General features: G+C 59.4%; 1 protein-coding gene across 1 annotated transcript in view; it reads right to left on the reverse strand.

Annotated features, from left to right (window-relative positions):
* The window catches only part of AHDC1 (AT-hook DNA binding motif containing 1), a 64478-nt gene extending 55576 nt beyond the window's left edge, over positions 1-8902 (reverse strand). Inside the window, exon 1 of the mRNA XM_040619093.1 lies at positions 8805-8902. The gene's annotated coding sequence lies outside the window, so the exon portion shown is untranslated. The remainder of the gene's footprint in view (positions 1-8804) is intronic.
* Positions 8903-13720: the final 4818 nt, after the last annotated feature.

Below are 13720 nucleotides of genomic sequence, written 5' to 3' on the forward strand. Positions count from 1 at the left end.
CTCCTCACCCCAACACACACGCCAGAGCCAGGGCAGGGCTGGGTACTCTGAGTTCTTGGCTGAGAGACCAGGGTGACCAGATGCCAAGAGCCCCCAAAGAGGCCCCAAACCCCCAAAGCCCAGGCCAGGGTGCCCAGAGCACAGGGTCTTGGGTGGGGCAGCTTTGAACCAGATGTACAGGCTCAGTGTCCAGGAATGAAATGCCTGGGGCGGCGGGGGGGGGAGGGCGGAGATGCCTCCCCAGGCAGAGGAGGCTCTGGGAAATGGGGGAGGACCGGACAGCAGAAAGGGAGAGAGAGCACACAAGAGTGAGCAAGTGTGTGTGTAGGGCTGGCTGAGGCAGTCTGGAAGGGTGTCTGGGGGAGGGGGACCCGGAGGAGAGGTGGGGTGGGGGAGCTGTGACGGAGATTGCTGTGGGGGGAGGTGTGCTGGCATGTGTGGGGCTGGGAGTGAGAGCTGCAGGGGAACTGGGCTGGGGTAGGTTGGGGGGGCAGGGCAGAGCTGCTTGTAAGCACCCAGGGGTGAATGGGCACAAGGCTGTCACTGAGCTGAGGCTGGCTGTGTGTGCTTGGCTAGGTGTGGGGCTGTCCCTGGGCCCTTAGATGGCCAAGGCAAGGACTGGAGCTGGAGCTTGCTGGGGACAGACAGGATGGCCTGTTGAGGTGTTGGGTCTATGGGGGAGTGTGCGTGTGTATGCAGGTGTGCGTGCGTGCACGCGCACGCCTGGGAAGCTATGCGAGGCTGGGGGACAGGATCTGTCTAGAAGTATACCAGAACTGGAGCTACGTCTGTGCTCGAGGTAAATGGTGGGGCTGAAGTGGGTGTTCTTGTTTGAGTGGGTGTTGAGGGGGCAGTGTGCGTATGTGTGGTGGGGGGGGAGGCTGTGCGTCGGGAAAGGCGTGGGGGTTGGTTGGTGTGTTTGGGGAGATGCTGGGCTGCAGCTGGGAAACGCTGGGGCCGCAGGCAGAGTCCCTGTGTGACTCTGGTGAGGTGCTGGTGCTCTGAGACACGGAGTGTGTGGAAGGTACTGGGGCTGCTCTAGGGTCCTGGGTGTACCCGGGGAGGCGCTGGGTTGAAGAGAGAGTTGATGAACGTACGTGTTCGTGTGTGTTGGGTGTATGCTGGGGATCATACCAATCTGGGTTTGGGTTCATTTCTAGGGCTGTAACCATGTGTCTGTGTGGTTGTGTGTTTGGGGGCACGTTGGGGGTCCGAAGGGCAGATATATGTGGAAGTGTTGGGGCTACGTGTTTGCAGATGGAGCAGTTGTGTGTTATGGGGTGCTGGAGCTGTGAGTATAGGAGGGGCAGGTGTTAGGGGCTACGGTTGGGTCCCTGCGCTCAGACACGTGATGGGGCTCAGGGTGAGGGTAGGTGCCCCTCTGGGGAGATGATGGGCAGAGTCCTAGCCTTTGCTCAGGAGCTGCCTGCTAGAACCCCTCTTCTGGGGGGGTGCCTGCCCACCCCCAGACCCTGTGTGGGGGTGTAGAGAACAGGGAGGGGGGGTTGTCCATCTGTCTCAGCCTGTGCCCAGGCCAGAGGAGCAGAGCCGCCTCCTCGCTCCCTGGGGGGCAGCAGCGGATCTCAACCCACCCATCTGCCTTCAGACGGTTGAGGCAGGAGCCTCCACAAAGCTGCCTGGAGGGCATCACTGTGTTTGAAGAGGCACAGGCTGGGGGGTGGGGGGAGCTGCACAGCAAACAGTCCTCATGGAGGCTCCTTTGAAAACCACTGACGCCAGGAGAGAGGAAGAGGGAGGACAGGGGCGGGTATGTCTGTCCTTGTGCGTCTGTGTGGGTCAGTGCCCAACTGTGAGCCTCAGAGCCCCTTCGCATGTGCTCATGCTGATGGCCTCTGTTCAAGCAGCATCCCGGCCTTGGAAAACAGCCCTCCAACCCCGGCTGCGAGCTCACAGCCTCACACAGACAGCTACCCCTCACACAGGCACACTGCCTCCACCCACACACAGCCCCCCACACCTTCACATCCGCACAACGCTGCACCCTCGCACCCGTGCAGCTCACCCCCAGGGCCTGCACCCTCGTGTACATACACCCACTACCCACCCCCCCACTCTGCAGAACCAGGTGGCCACACACACCTGTGACATACACACACGTCCGCACGTACATGCCTGACAAGTAGCAGGCACACATACACCCACACGCTCCACGCACCTTGGAGCTCCCTGTCACACCCATAGCCCACCTCACATGGGATCACCTCTTTCTCACACACGCCGTAACAGGCACTCGCCACGTTGCACCTGTGCATACGTGCACGAGTGTGGATGTGCACACACTCGCCCTCCCCAACTCTCGGATAGCTCTTTCACATCACTCGACCCACCAGCCAACTCCTTAGGAAGGCTCCCACTGGCTGAGAGGGGCCCCAGCCTCCCCCCCACCTCCAGCTGGGAAGGAGGGGGAGGGCGTAGCACCCTTACCCAGACACCTGGGAACACTGATCCTCACCTCCAGAAAGAGCCCTCCCTCCGCTCTGGTGTGACTGCCACTGTATGTGTGAAAGTGTGATTGTGTATGCGTGTGTGTCAGCATGTCCTGAGACCCCATGACGAGGCATGTGTGTCACTGCCTACACGGGTAAGGAAGCATAGGTATGCATTCCCCAGTTACACTTGTGAGATGCAGGATGAGTGTGAGGGTGGAGATTCACATGTCACAGAGTGTGTGTGTGTGTGTGTAAAGGCCTGTGCGGACAGGTATGAATACGGGAGTGCATTTACACAAGGAGACACCGAGTGGTGAGTGTGATATTTTCTGACACAAGAGATATGTCCATCTTGGAGTAGGGGTCAGGGCTGGGAAAACCGTTCTAGTAACTCCCTCCCCTACAAAAAGAGCAGGGAGGAGGGGTCTCTGCGTGCTTCTCTCGCTCTTGTTCTCTCTCTTTCTCTCTGACCTCTTTAGCAGCTGGAAACTGAGCCGGGGGTGGAAGGAATGGAGACTTGGCTGGCCCAGGGGTTTGGGGAGGGAAGCAGGAGAAAACACCTTCCAGATTCTCATCAAATCCCTGTTTGTGGTCTGTAGCCTCAAGCCTCTCCGCCTCTCCTCTCTCTCTCTGTCTGGGTTTCCCCTTTCTTTATCTCTTCCTGTCTCTCACCCTCTCCCCGAGTCTCTCCTCCTCCTATCTCAGTCACCTTGTCTCCCCTCTGGGATCTCCGTGTCTCCATGTCTCAGTCTCTCTGTCTGTTTCTCTCTCCCCAGGCCCTTCCATTTTTCTGACTCCTCCTCTCTCTGCCAGCACCTCTGTCTGTCCGTCTCTCCCTGTCCTGGTCCATCTGTCCGTCTCTCTCCGTCTGCCTGTGTGTGGGTGTCTCTGTCCATCTGTTCCACCACCCATCTGTCTGGTTGTCTGTGTTAGTCCTTCTAAGGGTGCCCACTCGCTCCCCGAGGTACCCTCCCCCAGGTCAGCAAAGGCCTCTCCTGGCTCAGGGGGTGGGGAGGGGATGCAGAGCTGCAGCTTCTGGAAGCTTCAGTAGCAGCTGGGCTGAGCTGGGAGTTCGGGGCCAGCCAGCTGCAGAAATGGCCCCTCCTCTGGGCTCCCAGGCCAAGGACCCCAGAGCAGAAAGAGGAGAGAAAGCAGGGCCTCGCTGCAGCTGAGTTTGTGCATGTGTAGGTAAGGGGGGAGGCAGGGGGCCTCACTTCACCAACCCCCTCCCCCCCCCCAGCTAGGCCCTACAGGAGAGGGATCTTCAGTGCCCACCATCCCCTAGCCAATGGCAGAGATGCTGGGATCCAGGAGGGAGGGGCTGGGGGGGGTGCCGGGCCTTGAGAGAAGGAGGGGCTAAGAGCTCACAGTTTCTTGTCAGCTGGGTGGGAGGGGGGTCCTTCTCTCCTCCCTTCCAGGCAGTCCCTGGGGATGGCTCTAGTTCTGGTTCCAGCTCTAGGCATGTGGAGCTCCCACAGGGGCCATTCCCGCCTCCCAGCTTCTCCAGAGCCTCTGACCCACAGGCATATAGGGAGCATATAGGAGTATCTCCCCCCTCCCCAACTGGAGGTGGGTTCTGGACATGTGGGGACCTTGATCCTGTCTAGGCACTTGCTGTCCTGAGAGGGCCCAGGTAGTCCACCTACCATTGCCAGACCAGCACCTCATTCTCTCTCTCTCACATACACGCGCACACATACTCAAACACGCACGCAGGCACATGCACCAGCACAGAGGGCACCTTAACATCCATGGCCTGCCACCCCGCAACTCAGAGGGCTCAAGAAGCAGCCCTACCAGAGACATGTGCCCTACCCTGCCCTGGTGGCAGGCCTCAAGAGTACCTCTGGCACCCGGCCAGCAGCTGGAGGTGACATCCCTCAGGACCCTCCCAGTCTGTTCTGTGCCCCCCATTCCCGCTCCATGAGTAGTCCAAATCCCACCGTCCCACCACAGATGGGGAAACTGAGGAAGGGATGGGAGGTCACAGTTATTCCTCCTGAGACCCTGACGTGGAATCACAGAGAAAGAAACGGACGCTGACCTACAACGAGCAAAGTCCATATTGGCTGCTCCCTCCGCACAGCCCTACCGCTGGGCCAGGGCCAGAGGCTGGCTCCCTCCCTCTAGAGCTCTCCTTGCCCCCGGCTGGGCCCCCTCCCTCTCTGAGCTTCTGAGCAGTCCTCCCTGCCCTCTCCCTCCCAGCCCTGGCTCTCTCATCCTCAGCTCTTGGAAGCCTGACTCACTGTTTCCCCTCCTCTCTCCCCTCCCTCCCTCTCTCTCCCGGCAGCGGCGCCTCCCCCTCCCCTGGGGGTGCTCTGGCCACAAGGGTGCCTGCCTGCTCCTCTCTCCGGGCTCCAGCCCCCCACTGTACCCAGGAGGCCCCCTGCAGCTGTCCTTATTCTCTTACTACAGACTGCTAGAGTGTGAAGAGCCTAGGTCCCAGGCCTGGCATTGCCAAGTATCTGTGACCCTGGGCAAATGGCTCCCTTCTCTAGACTTGGATTTCTCCTGTCAAACAAGGTGGGAGGGGGTCCAACTGGATGATGCCCCTAGCATCTCTTGGACCCTAATGTTCCCTGCCTTTAAAATCCCAGGTGCCTCTTGGCATGAAGCACAGGCAACCTGTGGGGCACTGTACCTGCCTCAGGCCCCGCCCCCAGGTCCAAAGAATAGCTCTGCTCTGTTCCCAGACTTTGGGAGAAGGCAGAGGGGAGACCCTGTCCTGGGGCAGGACCATTAGTCAAGTGACCCCTGGAAGCCCCTGGTCTCTCTATTCTCCTTCCTCCTGTGGGAGTCTTTCCCTCTCTATTCCACCTGTCCTCCTCCCTCTTCCCAGAGACATTTGCTTGTCTCTCCTCCAAAAACAATGCCTGCTCGTTCCTGGCTGTGGGGTAGGGAATGGCACATGCCTAGGCCTTCTTGGTACCCTAGACCCCACCTCCAGGGGCTGTGGTCCTGGCTCATCTCCTTGACTGTTTGCTCTCTCACTCCCTCATCACTGGCTTCTGCCACCATCTTTCCCTCTCTCCACCTGGCACGCGGCTATCTGGGGCTCTCTCTCCTCCCCTCCCCTTTCCTCTCCTGGGTCCCCTAGCTCTCTCCCTGGGGGGGCCCATCTGCTGGCATTAGCAACAATGTTATCCTTGCTCCCTTCTGCAGTCCCCATCCTGGCTTCCCCTCTTCCGAGCTGTCCCAAGAGACCCAGGGGACCCAGAGACAGAGCTGGGCTCCATCCCATAATAGGGAGTCCGCTTGACCTCACTCAACCAGACCAGAAGTGTCTGGACATCTGGTATGAAGGCATGGCACGGCACCCCCTGGTCTTGGGTGACTGGCCAGAGACACAGAGCTCTGTATTCCACAAACAAACAAACAAAAAAGTTGGCCTGGGGGTGGGACATAGGGGGTTTTTAGGGAAATGAGGGAGATCAGGTTAGCCTGGGAGAAAGCCCCTATCCAATGGGAAACAAGCAAGCGGAGGGAGTGGCTCAAAGTCAATGCTCCAGACTGATCTGAGAACCAGCAATGTCCCTCCAGGGCTCCGCCAGTCCAGAGCAGCAGCCCCTCCCCCAAGTTTCCAGCCAGGGACACTTGGCCCCTCAAGCCTGGAGCACAGCCACAACCTCAGGTAGAGATCCCATCCCTTAATCTCCTGTAGGGTCCAAGTCCAACCTCCCAACAGTCTACCTCCACTCAGCTCAGCAGGGGGTCCAGGAGCCTCCCTGCCAAGATCTAAGCAGGTGGAATGGGGTTAACAGAGCCCCCCAACTCCCAAGCCCCCTCACCAAAGTCCGGGTCAAGATCTGGGAAGCAATGCGAAACAACCCTGGAACGTGTACACCCGCAAACTGAGAAGCTACGCTGTCCATCCACAGCATTTGGGGGTGCTGGGGCTCCCTGCCCCCCAACCTTGTTCCAGACCCCCCAGCCCAGCAACCGTAATAAACAGCAAGCTCTTTTTCTTTATGACACCAAATTTCTCCAAGCCCAACAGCCCCTTCCATCACTACCTCAGCCATAGATCACATTAAAAACTCACAGAGGGCAACTTAAACACATCACATTTGTTTCTCTCTATATTATTTCAAAAGTAACGGCATTAAAAATGGATTTTACTACAGAAAATAAATATCAGCACGTGGGCCGGGAGCCCAGGCAGGAGGAGGAAGCCCACCAGGAGAACGTCCCCGAGGGCTTGGGCGCAGCTCAGATACTGACCAAGGAGGTGGCTGTGAGGCCAGACGACACCCTGGGGGTGTAGGGGGGATGTCTGGGGAGGGGGCAATACCTGCCCACCCAGGCACTTGCCCTAGTGCCAGACCAAGAGGGACAAGAGTCACTGGTTTGGACTGGTGCCCACTGGTCCCCCGAGGCTCACACCCTCATTGCTCTGTGCCACCCCTATGCAGGGTGGGGGCTCTGGGGCGAGAAGTTCACCAGTCTCGGGGGTTATTCCAACTATTGACACAGCAGGAGAAAAAAAATGAATTCAACTTACTATCCAGTTTGATTTTCCATTGCTATAAAAATAAATATACATCTGCTCAAAGGAGGGAGATGGCAAGCGGCATGCACATGCCACCTGGGGGGTCCCCCCACAGCTCACCACCACAACCCAGCCTGGCCCCCTCCAAGAAAGCCCCAGCTCACACAGCTACACACACACACACACACACACACACACACACACACACGGGGCCACACGGAACAGGAACAAGCCAACAATAGAAACACCCCAAATACTCCTGGCAGGACTCTGCCCAGGCCCGGGCACATGCCCCCGCCCCGCCAGCAGCAGCAGCAGCGGACAAAATGTGGCCACCCTGACCCGGAGGCAAAGCTTGTCCTCACACCCTGAGCTCTGCCCAGGGAGCTGGGGCCAAGTCCCGCCTGACACCAACTGGTCCGGCGGGAAACGCCTGCCCAGCCAGACAGGCACAGGCCCCCCAAGGGTCCCTCCTTGTGCTCAGGGACCAGGCTGGTGCAGCCTGGCCCTGCCTCCCAGGGTGACGCCTGGGCCCAAATTCAGCTGGCCCTGCCAGTCAGGCACTGGTGCAGAACCGAGGGCACCAGGCTCAGCCCCTCCCAGCCCAGCCCCAGGGCCCCCAAGCTAGGAGGGAGGGGGGACTCCCCACCCCTCCACATCTGGCCCTGGCCCCCAGGGTCTGCGGTAGAGAATTCCCGCCCCCGCTTCTCTCTCTCTCTCTCTCTCCCTCCTCCCGCTCTGTGCCCGCTGCCCGCCTCAGGGACAGCCCCAGCTCCCGCCTCCGGCCAGCAAGGCCCACATCCTTCCTCCCTCAGCTGGCCCCTTCGCCTGGCAGGAGGCTGGGGGGGTTAGGCTGCTAGGGAACCCCTCCAGCTCCCATTAGTCCTCATCCCCAGCCCCCAAACTCTGGGTCGCTGTCCCTTTTCCTGTAGAACAGGAAACAAGGTTATTTCCTAGACTCAGAGCCAGCCCCCTGCCCCTCTGGCTCTGCCCGGGGACCAGGACCCAGCAGGAGAAGGCGCCCTTAGCCAAAAGGCATAGGGATTCGGCAATTCACCCCCAGCTCCCGGCCCAGGGGGCTGACAGCTGTCACTCAGCACCCCACCCCCTGGGGAAGAGGGGGCCCGATTCAATCAGAGCCCCAGAGGAAACGCATTGATAGGCGATTATTTATTTATTTATGCAAAAGTGAGCCGACTTTGTTCGCCAGGTAACCGGGCACGCGGCCCAACCCCTCCGGCCCTGGCCACCCCCAAATCCCTCCTCCGCCCCACACCCCCTCCGGGTCATTAGGTCCCCGCCCCTCAACTCCCAGAGCACCAGCGGAACCTTGGGATTTGGGGGGTGGAGGGGAGGGGCTCCTCCCTCCGCAGTCTCCCCCCTTTCCCAGCGCCGTTCCTAAAATCCAGCCTTGTTCTCCGCTCCCACGGTCCCCCCTTCATTCTCCCCCCCCCCACATTCTCAGCAAGCTGGAGAGCAAATTGCAGTTTTAAATCCAAAGACCGAGGGAGGAGGAAGGAGGAGGGGGCGCGCGGCAGCGCTGGGCGCGCACCTCGCCCCCGAGCCGGGGGAGCTGCGGGGCGGCCAGGAAACCCGAGAACCCCCCCTCCCCGCCCCCCCTTCTCGTCCACCTCCCCCTCCCCCTTCCCGGCGCTGCCTGCCAGGCTTCGAGCCGAGCCCAGCCGAGCCGCGGGCCCCGGTGGAAACAAAGACCGATCGCACCGCGGGCACCGCAGCCACCGGGTCCCGCGGACCGGACCGGGGCGCGCGGAGGGGGCGCGGGCCCCCCCCTGGTGCGCTGCACAAAAGAGCCCGGCCGGCCGGTCCCCAGCGGGGTCTAGGGCTCGGGAGGAGGCGCCACTCACCGGAGTGCTGGGCTGCCGGCTCCGTGGGTCCGAGCCAGGCGAGGGGCTTTGGGGGGCGTCAGTCTTCCGGCGGCGGCAGCGACGCGGGCGCCCGGCTGCTGGGGAGAGGAGTCGTGGAGGAGCCCTGAGCCGCCCGCCGTTGCTGACAGCATGGCTCGCGTCTCGGCTCACATTCTCTGCCGCTAACTCCACTGGACACGGCCCCCCGCTCCCGTGGCGCCCCCCCCACCTCGATCACTCCTTCGCTCTCTGCGCCCCCCTCACTCCCCCCGCCGCGCACACACTCTCACAGCCCTGGACACCCCCGCCCCCACCCCCCCATTGCAAACCTGGGAGGGAACGCGCCCCGCGTAGTCCTCCTCCTGCTCCTCCTCCTCCGCCCTCCTCCCTCCCGCTCTCTGGCTGTCTGTCTGTCTCTCTGACTGTCTCTATATCTCGCTCTCTCTGCCTTTCTCTGCTTTCCGAGCTGGGTGGGAAAAGGAAATGAGGACAGAAAGCAGACGCTGGCTTTGGGTGGTGGTAGCTGGATTCCCTCTCTCCCTCCCTCCTCCTCCTCCCCTCCCTCCTCCTGCCTTCTGCTCTCTCCGCTGCGAGCGGGGCTGAGCGCAGCCTGGCGGGTGGCTCGCTCTGCCCGCCCGCCCGCCCGCCCGCCTGTCTGTCTGTCTGGTCTGCCTCGCTCGCTCCCTCCCTCCGTCTCTCGCCCTCGCCCTGCCTGCCTGCCTCTCTCCGTCTCCGCCGCCGCCGCCGCTGCCTCTGCGAGCTCGCCTTACCTTCGCCGCTCACCATCCGGAACCCCAGGGGGGAGCGCGCGCGCGGCACGCCGGGACTTGTAGTCCCCACCCCGGCCGCTCGGCGTGCGGGGCGGGCGGGGCCGAGCCGGCTGCCCCGACGGCGCGGCCAGGAGCCGGCGGGGACCGTGCGCGGGCCCCTCGTGGGGGAGGGGGGCGCGTCCTCCGTTTACCGAGGGTGGTGGTTCTCCCGAAGGACTAGCGATGTTTCCCTAGTTTCTTGTTCCCTGCGGGGGTCTCTGGCTTGAGCGGAGGTTGCGGGTGGGAGCGAAGGGGCGGGGTCTGAGAATGGAATGAGTCGAATAGGGAATCAAGGGATTAGCCAAAGGGCCTGCGACTTTCTGGGGCGCCCCAATTAAATGATAGACGAAGAAGAGAGAGGGGAGGACCGGCTTTCTGAGTCTGGGGACGTTCTCCCTTTCCGAAAAGGTTTCCTATTGAGTAAAGCACGACCTTTTTATGGGAGGGCTGCTCCAGAAACCTCAGAGCCCCACCACCGCTTCCTCCTCATTCAGGGACTCCCGTCCCAAGCTCTGAGCCCTGGGTTTAGCCCCTCCAACTCCTAGTTTTCCTAGAAGTTCAAGGGTGACCAGGGCACAGAAGTCCTGGATAATCTGCAAATAGCACCCCTCCCCCTTGCTGAATTCGACTCTGAGCATTTTGGTTGTGTCAGGAAGCAAGATTCGCATTCACAGTTCGGAGCTCCTGCTGCGGCCAGGGGGCTGGGCTCAGCACTTTCACCTACCTCCTCTTCAGGTCACATCTGTTATCCAGCCCCTAGCTCCAGGCCCCCTGCCTGGTCGATCCCCACAGATGGGAATGTGCCCTGCCTGGGCCTGGTTACCAGGGGGGAAGTAGCCGGACAGCCCAGGAAAGGAAACCGCTGCTCTGCTGCTGCTGCCATTTACTGGACACAGCCGGGCCCCTCAGTCTGCAAATGATCCAGCTATTGTCATTTCCATTTTCTAGATGAAGGCAGTGAGGCCCAGGTCCCCTCATCTGGAAGTGGTAGAGCCCCGCTGGACCAGGGAGGGTCTGATCCCAAAGCTCACTGCTTAACCTCTTGGCTGTGGCAGGGGGTTGTGACTCCCATGTCTCTGTCTGACCTTCATTCCCAGCATCCATGTGTCCTCCCTTGCTACTTTAATTCAACAGATGTTAACTGAGATATGCAGGGCTCACAGGGGACACCGAGAGGAATAATGCAGGATCACTGTCCCGTCCTCTGTATCTACCAACATCAGCCCTGACTGGTACTCTGCTAGTTCCATTCCATCTGTGTGTCTGACATTCCTTGGCCCTGTGTCTGCTGGCTTTGTCTGTCTTGCCCCACGTCTGAAGTTCCTCCGGCAATGCCTTTGTACTTGGGCCACCTGTTTCTGACTCCTCCTTTGGCCCTGCAGGGTGAAGGCCAGAGTGTGACAAAGGCTGGTGGTGACATTTCTCCAACTACAACTCCCTGTCGCCACCTTCCCTACATCTCTCCCTCTTCCAAGCACCTCCTTAGGACAGTCTGAAACCTCCCAAAAGGCAAAAGAAGAGGGTTCTGGGGGGCACTCTCTATTGGCCCTTTGATGGGAGCGGGGCTAGGAGGGCAGCAGCAATGAGAGAGATCTAGGGTTCCAAACAGTCTAAAGAGTACACCTATTTATCTGGCATCAGGGAGCTGGCATGGCCAGCTAGAGAGGCCCCCATTCGGAAGCAGCTCCTCTCCACGGGCAAACCTTGGGTTCAAAGATTTTTTCATTGAATGGGAAGTATTACAAGGTCAGATATTATGAAAGCAGTGGTTTAAGTTGTTAGGGGCCCTTTCAGGTCCAAAGCCTGAGTCTAAAGTTATGGCAAATAGATGAGGCTTTGGCATCTTGCTCTAGCTGGTATCCCATGGGAGAGACTTTAGCATTGGGAGGATGGAAGAGGCTCAGGTTCCCCTTTCTTTTACACCCCCCCCCCATACATGCTTACTCCTTAAGCTTTGCCACAGAGCATGAAGAGCCTACCGAGCTGAGCGGAGCCTGAATCAAGTTTGGAGAGGAAGTTGGGTGGGGTATACAGGATCCTTTAAGGGAGATGGGAAGTCCCAGGTAGACTGAAATAAAGAGGAATTTGGGAAAGACATGGGAGGGGAGAAGTTTAGTGATGAGGTGCAGAGGGCATGAGCAGCTGGATGGGCCATGGCTTCTTGAGTGAGTGAGAGACTCATAGAAGTTAGGTCGTGTTTTCCAAGCATGCACCTTCCATCCAGGCCGTCTCAGCTGCCCCTTTCCCAGAGAGGGTGGGTACTCTTGGTCCCTAAGGTATTGAGCAGCGCTGGAAACCAAGCATTACCGGGTTTTCCGGTCATTTGGAGGCTGGTCTTTCTCTTGCAGCTTCTCTAAATTATGTGGGTGTAAGGGGCGGGGGTGGTCTTCCCAGACAAACTCAAGCTGATTCTTCCCGTGGGCTGCTGCCGCCACCTAGTGTCGAATCTCCATGTCTGCTCCAGTAGCGGCAGTCTAAAAGGGGAGAACCCAGTCCTCAGAAATAGTGTCAGGGTCACCACAGGTTGGGCAGGGTAGCTGTACCCTCCCCCAGAAGGCAGGCTTGAAGGAGAGGACTCAGGTTCTTTTTTTTTTTTTTTTTTTTTTTTTTAAGATTTCATTCATTCATTCGACAGAGAGAGACAGCCAGCGAGAGAGGGAACACAAGCAGGGGGAGTGGGAGAGGAAGAAGCAGGCTCCCAGTGGAAGAGCCTGACGTGGGGCTCGATCCCAGAATGCTGGGATCACGCCCTGAGCCGAAGGCAGACGCTCAACAACTGAGCCACCCAGGCGCCCCAGGACTCAGGTTCTGGAAGAGCCTGCATCCTGCCTTTCTGGGCTCAGCTCAGCCCAGCCACTTTTGTTTCAGTGTGGCAGAAGGTGGCATACCATCTAGACCCTAGAAAGTAGAGGTGAGATCGTAGGGATAAAACTGTGGGGTTCTAGCGCTTGGAGGCCGTGTGGAATAGGAGCCAGACAGATCTGGTTTTGATTCTGCATGGACTCGTGTGTCCTTCACCTCTCTGAGTCTCAGTTCCCCTATGTGTAAAATAGAGGAGTAATTCTTTCCCTGTCTTACGGGTAGGACCTTGGAGATTTACTGAGCACAAGGATATGAGAGCACTTTGAAACCCGGCAAGGACAAGCTGAGGGATTGAGTCATGATAATAATAATGACAATAACTGAGAGGTCACAGCAGCCTGGAGCCAGGCCCTTGGGGCTCATGGAAAGGGCAGAGTGAAATGAGCCTTGGGTGGGCATGGGCACTGCCTTCCCCGATTACAGAAGTCCTAGGGTTAGCCCCACTCTTGGAGCTCACCTCAGCGGAGGTGTGGTTTGCTACAGAGTGGTTCAGCCCAGCCCACAGAAGGAGAAACCGAGGCCGAGAGAGGCGGAGGGACTCTTCTAAGCCTCTGAGCTACAGATCCAGGATCAAGAGACCCATTGGACTGGAGCCATTATGGCCTTGGTCTTCCCCTCCTCAGGATGGGAACAGCTCAGAGCTGGGGCCCAAGAGACTGTGGAAGCAGGAAGCCCCTCCTCATTGTGGTACAGTGGGAACTAAGGCCCCCAGGCCCCCATTATCCCTCCTCCTGGGCTAGCCCCTCCCCCCCAAGTCCTCCCACATTCCTCCAGGCAACAGGAAACCCCAGCTGCAGCCCAGACTTCAAACAGCTCCTCCCTCTGGGCAGGGGGTGTGGGAGGAGAGGCCAGAGGCCAGAGGGCAAAGGTCAGCTTTGTTCCTGCTGGAGGTGGTGAAGGACGGGGGTGGGGGGGGATGGGGACACAGAAGGGGGCAGGGTAGGGCCCTTGACAGCTACACTGCGTGTGTGTGTGTGTGTGTGTGTGTGTGTGTGTGTGTGTGAGAGAGAGAGAGAGAGAGAGAGAGAGAGAGAGAGGAGAATTCCTGGGTCTGTCTGTCAGGATATAGTATGTATGGTTCTGTCAGCCTGCGTCTGGAGCTAATTGTCCTTGGTTTCCCTTGGGCTCGGGACCGGAGTTACGCATGTGTGTGTGTATGTATCAGTATGGATTTGTCTGTGGGTGCTCAGCCGGGGATCTCACGGACATCTCTGTAGGTGACATCACCTGTATCGATATGTGTGG

The sequence above is a fragment of the Ursus maritimus genome, unplaced genomic scaffold, assembly GCF_017311325.1.
Source record: "Ursus maritimus isolate PB19 unplaced genomic scaffold, ASM1731132v1 scaffold_32, whole genome shotgun sequence".
NCBI lineage: Eukaryota > Metazoa > Chordata > Mammalia > Carnivora > Ursidae > Ursus > Ursus maritimus.